At 60.3% G+C, this 7,365-nt stretch overlaps 1 protein-coding gene across 3 annotated transcripts in view; it reads right to left on the bottom strand.

Moving 5' to 3' along the window:
- The window catches only part of EGFL7 (EGF like domain multiple 7), a 9,374-nt gene extending 6,794 nt beyond the window's left edge, over window positions 1-2,580 (bottom strand). The window contains exons 1-3 of one of the 3 annotated variants that reach the window (XM_023516162.1): window positions 2,396-2,580; window positions 1,689-1,760; window positions 904-994 (exon numbers count right to left, since the gene is read on the bottom strand). The gene's annotated coding sequence lies outside the window, so the exon portion shown is untranslated. Of the gene's footprint in view, window positions 1-903; window positions 998-1,688; window positions 1,761-2,395 lie in introns of all 3 variants that reach the window. The other 2 variants (XM_023516163.1, XM_023516161.1) reach the window with 2 other exon arrangements.
- Between the last annotated feature and the right edge of the window lie 4,785 nt (window positions 2,581-7,365).

Below are 7,365 nucleotides of genomic sequence, written 5' to 3'. Positions count from 1 at the left end.
CCCCGCCCCACCTGGCGGCCCCACAAGAGCCCCGCCCCCGCCTCGGGTGGGCTCACCACCCCGGCGAGAGAGGCCCAGGCCGGCCAGACCACGCCCGCCCCCATTGCGCAGATGGGGAAACTGAGGCCCCACAGCAGGCGGGTTCCTTCCAGGCCGGGCAGTGAGTCAGCTAGAACGCGGAGTTGACGCAGACCCGCCTCCGAGCTGCGATACCCGCAGCCGCCTCGGTGAATCCTCAGGCCCTCCACGAGTCCTTCTCGCACCAGGGCTCCTGGCCACTGGGGACCTGAGCCAGGCAGCCAGGAGACAGAAGGCCACCTGGGGCAGTGGGTAGGGCCCCTTTGCTAGCTCTGAGCCCCCGGGACTGAAAGCTAACTATGGGCAATCCCCAGGCATAGGGGCTGAAGCTGACCTCTGTCTGCAGACACGGAGCCAGCATCCTGAGTCCCCCAGGCCCGGAGACCCAGTATCCCTTCAGAACCATGCGACTGAGTCCATCTAGGACCCAGGTGTGAAACCAAGCTCCCTCTAACACAGTATGTTAGGTCTGGGGGGGCCTGTCCCTGCTCACACCTGGCACTCCCCAGGACCCAGCACCCCCACCACATGGTCTTGGTCACTGCTCTGTTGAAGACAGAGCACTCCTGCTGGAATGGACAGGCCCCCAGGGCCTCACCTGGGCTGGTCACCTCTCCTCTCCCATTTCAGAATGTGTAAGGTGAGGTAAAGCAGCCCTGGGAACTCTGTTACTGGTAGGTCATTTCCACACCATGATTGGTGTATGAGGTACTGGGCCTGCCCCCAGCCCAAGCCTAAGCCCAGGGCCCTGTTCACTTCACCCATGTGCACATCTGTGTAAGATGTCCGTACCACCCAAGAGTACCCAGGCCTGCTGGTACTCACCTGGTGAGGGGGAACTCGTCATACCCTGGACACTGGTGACAGCTGGTCCACTGACTGGTGGGGGCCACCTGTGCCTCCTCTGTGCTGGGGGCTGCTGGTCAGAGACGGGAGTGCATTAGAGCCTTTGCAGTTCCCAGGCAACCTGACAAGAGCTGGGAAGGGAACTAGGACCCAACCTTTGATGCTGCTATGGGACCTCTGCCTGCATGGGCCTACAGACCTCTGTCCTGCCCCCTGAATCTGGTTATGTCCCGAGTGGAACTGGCCTCTGTTCCAGTCTGCAAATGGGGCTGTTTCCTCCAGCCCCAGGATCCCTGGAGATGGGAGTACTGTAGAGAGTAGAGCTGAAGATTCCCACACAGCCCAAGGGGACCAGGCCAGAGACCAGCTGCTCAGGCTGCCTTGGTACACAGGAGCTGAAGGACAGGAGGGGTCCCGGTATCTGGAGAGGAGCCCCCAGAACAAGGCCTTCCCTTCCTAGTCCCTTTCCCAGATGAGGGGCCACTTGAAGTTCCTGGAAGCTGTTGCTAAGATGCTCCTAATTGGGAATGGGGCTTTCTAGCTATCCTGACCCTCTAAGCCCGAGCAAGGCAGCTTTCACTCAGTCCCGGGCAATAAAGAGTTAAGAGTGGGGCCTAGAGGGCTCTGGGTGGGACAGACCCTGCAGTCACTTGACCCTTCAACCTGCCTGGCCCCTCCCGCCTGAGTCCAGATAGAAGCTTTGGGCAGAAGGTCTGGTCCTCTCTGTCCTAACCTAGCTGAGACCCCACCTTCTGCTTTCTCACCTGAAAAATGGGTGTTCTCAGGTAGACTCCTTGGGAGTCGCACGTGGATATCTGAGACAGAAGGTGGGGCCACTGGGCCCCACAGTGGTTTTAGGGACTTTGAGGGCTTTGGGAGGGGGCTTCCACTATCTGGGTAGATACGGAGAGGAGAATGAGGCTTCCCCAAGGCCCCAGGCAGGTCAGCAGAGTCACCCACCAGGCTGTCCCCAAGCCTAAGCCCTCGAGGCCAGCCCCGCAGGAGATGGGGGCTCCTGGCTGGTGTCAGGGCTCCCTTGGTCCTGGGTACAGATCTGGCTGTGGGATGACCCCCAGGGCTGATTCCCTGGCCAGCCATCTCCTGCAACCCCAAGCCCTTGGGATGGCAGGTCTCCACAGGAGAGGAGTTGGGGACACTGACGCCCTCCTACTTGGCCCAGCCGAGCTGAGCTTAGCTGCCAGCTGGGGCTGCTCTGGAGACACAGGGCCAGCCTGGTTCTGCTTCTCTTTCCAAGGGTGTTGGGACCTTGGGCAGCCAGGGGTTACCAGGCAGACTGGAACACCACCAGGCACTGCTTGGCCAAGGGGCCCGTATGGCTTCTCTGCTCAGTGGGAATGGCACCAGTAGGGAGGCCGGGAACCCACTCCACAGCTGGGGCAGCCATCAGGAGCCCTGGGCACTCAGCCCACTCTGCCCACTCATTGCCCCTCCAAGAAAACCCCTGCCATACCTGATACTGCCCCAGCCTGGGCTTGGCCATGGCCACCACAGCTGCTTCCTCAGGCCAGGGACAGATGCTGTCCCTTGCTGGCCCCTTGGGTCCACTGGCTACCCCGAGGCACCTCCAAAGGCCCACCCTACTGGCCTGTTGGCTGGAGCCTCCCTCTCGGCCTTGAGGGGCAGCTGGCTTGGTGCAGGGAGGCTCCACCGGGGCAAGGAAGGGTGGCTTTTTATGCTCCGTCCTGTGTAAATCGGGATTGGGATGGGCCCTTCCCAGCCGGACTTCCTGTGTGTGTTCTCCGCTGATAACGGGGGTCTGTCAGTGAACAAACAGGAGGCTGAGGGGGGGTGGGAGCCACCACAGATGTGGGGGGGCCTGGACATGCTGCTGGGAGAGGGGAAAGCTGTCCCCAAGGACAGACAGGGACCAGGCTTGGGCTCAGTTACAGCCAGGCTAGCGACCCTGGGGGCAGTGTGAGACCTGAGGATGGGGAGCATAGGGCCTTCCCAGTGCAGAGGGGGCAGATCTATGGGTCCACAAGCCACATTTGTGTGGCTAGACAAAAGGGACCTTCTGCATCTTTGGGTACAAGATCTGGAGACCCCAGGCCACCCTGATGTGTGTAGTGCAGTGAGGGAGCCCCAAGGGGCTCTGCGCAAGGGAAGGACCTGCTGCCCTGGGGCCCTGGCCGGTGGTGGGTAGGGCATGGCAGAACTCAGCTGGCAGGGACCTGGGGAGGGCAAGATGGGCTGGGTGGTCTCAAAACAGCCTGTTCTGTGGGTCCCCGAGGCCCAGGGATGGCCTGGTGGTGAAAGGAAGGGCAGATATCAGCTCAGAGACTGGCCTTTTCTAGAATGGTGACCCATCTGCCTGCCCTTGGAAAGAGCTGCCGAAGGGCCCGGAAGACCCTCAGCCCCACTTCACAGGGGTGTCTGGGGGGCTCTGTGCTTCCGTCCCTTCACCCCACCATCAGGCTCCTCCCTTGGTCTCCAGCAGGTTGTGCGGTGAAGGATTCGGGAGACTTTAAGTTGCCCAAAGGGGTGGTCTGTCAGATTCCTGTGTCCCAGCCTCCAGGTCCAAAACTCAGCCTCCCATTTAGGTGGCAGTGGGTGCATCAGGCCAAGTGGGCAGTGCTGGGACGGTGGGGAGTGGGAGGGACACAGCTGGCTTAGGGCACTGAGTGAGTGGGGTTTCATCCAACCCTAGCTGTCCTCGGGTTCAAGCCCTGCTTGGGAGTCAGTCCCTCTCTGCCTGATGCCTGGACGCCCTCATTTTCTTGGCCCTGAGCCTCTCAGTGTGCCCCGCCTCTGTCCGGCCCCACCCAGCTGTCTGACCGGGGATAAGGGGGGCCAGGGCAGCTTGGGAAATTCCCCACTGGACTGCTAGGAGCAGGACCAGCTCCCCTCCCACCGCATGGTCAGGGGAAGGGTTGCTGCAGGCAACTACTTACGATGGTGCCCCTTCTCTCCTCCAGGCCTCAGTTTCCCTACCTATTCTATGGCTGGCATGATGGCACTCAACCTATCTGAGTGGGAAGTGTCTGGGGGTCTCTTTCTGGAGGTGTCCCCTGTCCCCAGTCCTGAGGTTAGAGCTGAAAGACAGGCTGAGGCTCCCTTCCTCCCATCTCTAGCCATCCATTGGATCTGGTCCTCATCCCCACTGGCCATGCTGAGGGCACCCCATGCCTCACTGGGCCCCTGATCCCCCACACAAGGCCTCAACCTGCCCAGAAGGACTGGGCTGTCCCTCCCACATACTGGAGCCAAGTTGGGCCTGGCTCCTGGGGGTGTGCCCTCTGCCCCTCTCCTCCCCAGACCTCATGCCCAGGGATCTGCTCTGGCACCTGGGTGGAAGAACCTGTGAATGTCATCGGTGGCTAGATCCTGCCCCTTGGTGTAAGGGGTAAACTGAGGCCCAAAGAGCAAAGGCACCTGGCCTAAGCAAGCAGAGAGGTGGGGGAGCGGCAAGCACAGGAGCAGCCACCTGGCTCTCTTCTTTTTTCTCTCAGTGAGTCAACTCCTCCTGTGTGTCCCCATGCCTGGAGCAGTGTCCACCATCTCCGCCACAGGGTGGCCAAAGATTGAGAATAGCCAATAGCCAAGCACATGAATAGGTTGATGGGTGGTACAGAGACCCTCCTGGTGAGTGGACAGGTAGGCTTACAGGCCTTGGGTGGGTTCAGAGTCTTGGGCTGTCAGCCTAGGATCCTGGGTGCCAGCATGGGAGCCTCGCCCAGCCTGCTGCTGACTTGTTCTATGCTGTGGCCCCTCTGACCAGCTCTGCCCTGACCTGGCTCCTTCCTAGGCCAAGTCCAGACCCTCCCCAAGGAAAAGAGGCCTTGGCTTAGCCTCCCAAAGCACCCACCTCACCCTGTCCCTGAAATCCCATTGTAGGGCCTCGGGGCCTCCAGCAGGTATAAGAGGTGAGCTGGGGTCTTGCCTTGTTGCCAGGTGGGATCAGAGACAGGAGGGGTGGGGGTTGGCAGAGGACAGAGGCTGGTACTGTCTCACACCTCTTGGAGTCTGGAGGGTACTGGGGCTCTCAGGGGTGGGGGTCTTCGGCTCCATGGGTCTGCCCTGGGTTTTGCTGTGTGTGGAGCTTGCCCTGAGCACCAGGCCCGAGGGGATTCCATGAAGGGTGGGCTGAGTCCCACCCCACTCCATCCTTGAAGGTCCCCCTGGCCTGCAGCCTCTCTTCCCCACTCTAATGGAGTGTGTGTTGAGATCATGAGCCACATGCCTCCATAGGGTTCCTTTCTGGAAGGAATCTGTGGTCCCCCTAACAGGCTTGTACCCCCACCGAGGGCAGGCCAGGCCAGCACAGACAGAGGTGGAGACCCAGTGGAGTTGGTCAGCCACCTCCAGGCCTTATAGCCTGTCCTGAGCTGGACCCCCAAGACTCTTAGAGCCAGGAGCTGATTCAGGGGCCACGTCAGGCCCCAGCTGGGGTCTGGAAGCCAGAGTTGTGGCCCCAGCTTTGTGCTCCTCACTGGGCTGGTTTTCCTGTCTGGTCAGTAGGGCTAGGATGTCACAGTTGCCTCCGCCCGACCTGTTCATGTTCTGAAGTTAGCTGTGAAGGGATGCAGATGCCTTACCTTCCTAGTTGGTGAGGTGGGGACAGGGTTGCCAGAGCCCCTGGGCCCTCCTCGGCCCCCACCCCACAGTGCTTTTGGCCTCTGCGGCCCCAGGAGAGGACAGACTAAGCCCCAGTGGAAGCGGCACAGGCACTTTGGGTCGCTCAGACAGGGGGCACTGGGCACGGCTGTGTGAGTGGCTGCAGGAAGGAGGGACTAGCACAGAGCTGGAGAGATGGGGCTTCCTGTTTATCCCCCACTGGCCTGCTGGTGTGGGGGACAGGATGGGCCTTTCAGCCGCAAAGGGGCCCAGCTTTATGCCAGATGTGTCTCCCCCCATCAGAGTTTGTGTTGGGCCCAGTGGAGGCTGTGAGGGAAGTGGTGGGCGGGGGTGCCTCATGGCCAGGTGAGCCATCTGCTCCCACATTGGCCAGCCCCAAAGGGAGAGAGAGAGGTCTGAATCTGGACAGAGGGACCTGGGGGTCTTCCGCTCTCCTCCTCCTCTCCCACTCCCTGAGTTATGAATCCCTGTCTGCTTGAAGCCTCCTTGGAAAGAATACCTCCTGGAATCCCCTCTGAGCCAAGAACTTTTCCATTTTTAGATGTGGTGGGTAAGACTCATAGGTGGAGGCCATCTGCACAAGGTTAGCTGCTGGGACATAGAAGCTATGGACATGGAGCAAGCCTGAGAGGGTACTTAGGAGCCCTGTGTCTTTCTCTCCCTTCCCAGGGACTGCCCCCTGCTGAGCTGCAGACCTGGGAGATGTCTGTGGCCTCCTCATGTGATTCCCTGGCATGTCCCCATGGACTCTGCATCTAGGACATGTCTGAAATTGTTCCCTCCCTACCACAGCCCCAGCCTGGCTCAAGCCACCACATTTTCTGCCCAGACAACACAACTACCCCTCCTCGGCCTGGTTGGGTGCCCTACTCTCACAGTTTGTGCTCAGGGGGCTTCGAGAAGGGTCACCCACTACACTCAGGCCAAAGTCCAAACAACTTTCCCACATGGCCCAAACACCTCTCTGAGTACAAGCCCCACGGAGCAGCGCCCTGCCGGGAACCTGGGACAGAACTGTCACAGAGCAGGTGCACAAAAGGTGCAGGCTCCCAGCCAGGTTGGGTACAGCCTCCATGCCCCGGGGCCTGGCTCTCCTGACTGCTGGCAGCTCCTCTGGCGAGACTCGACCATGACCGGGGTTGAGGTGCACTCAGCAGCCTGACCTCTTCTGGGTCTAGTTGGGCCTTACAGTGGTGCTGCTTTGAGCACCTTCCTTTGGTCGTGATTCTCCTGTCTCTTGGGTGTGTGGACCTGGGAGTAGCGCTAGGGGAGTCACTGGTCCTAGGAGAGAGGCAGGGAGCCAGGGACTGGCCAGCAGTTCTCTGGGTCGCCCCCGCTGGCAGTGCAGAAACTTCGGGCCACGCCACACATGGGGAAGCACTTGCTCCTGTGTCTTTCATCTTGGCCATTCCAGTGGTTTTACAATGGCTTGCTGTCTTGTTATTTTGTTAATGTAGGGAGATAAAGAAAACCATATTTTCTGAACAACAAAATTCCTTCTAGGGAAGAGATCATTCCACAGGGGAAAGGGCGTAGGTCTGGGCTCAGGGGTAGGCCTCAGGAGCAGGGCAGGGTCTGTAAGCTGCAGGCACACTGGGTGACTAGGGGCCCTGAGGGAGTCTGGCTGGGAGAGAGAGAACAGGCTACTCTCTGGAGAGGGAGCCCAGGTCCTGCCTGGAAGCTCTTAAGAGGGCATGGTTGGTAGGGTGGGTTCCTACATGACAGAACCTGAGTCCCCACCCAGCTCCGCAGAGGGGCCTTGTCTCAGGACCCAGATTCTAGGATCAGGCTGCCCTGGGCCGTGGAGGCTACCTCCTGCCCTGTTGTTTCCTGTGGGGGCCGAGG

The sequence above is a fragment of the Otolemur garnettii genome, unplaced genomic scaffold, assembly GCF_000181295.1.
Source record: "Otolemur garnettii isolate 467f Iridium unplaced genomic scaffold, OtoGar3 scaffold00087, whole genome shotgun sequence".
In the NCBI taxonomy this organism is placed as follows: domain Eukaryota; kingdom Metazoa; phylum Chordata; class Mammalia; order Primates; family Galagidae; genus Otolemur; species Otolemur garnettii.
This window is presented reverse-complemented; position numbering and strand designations above follow the sequence as displayed.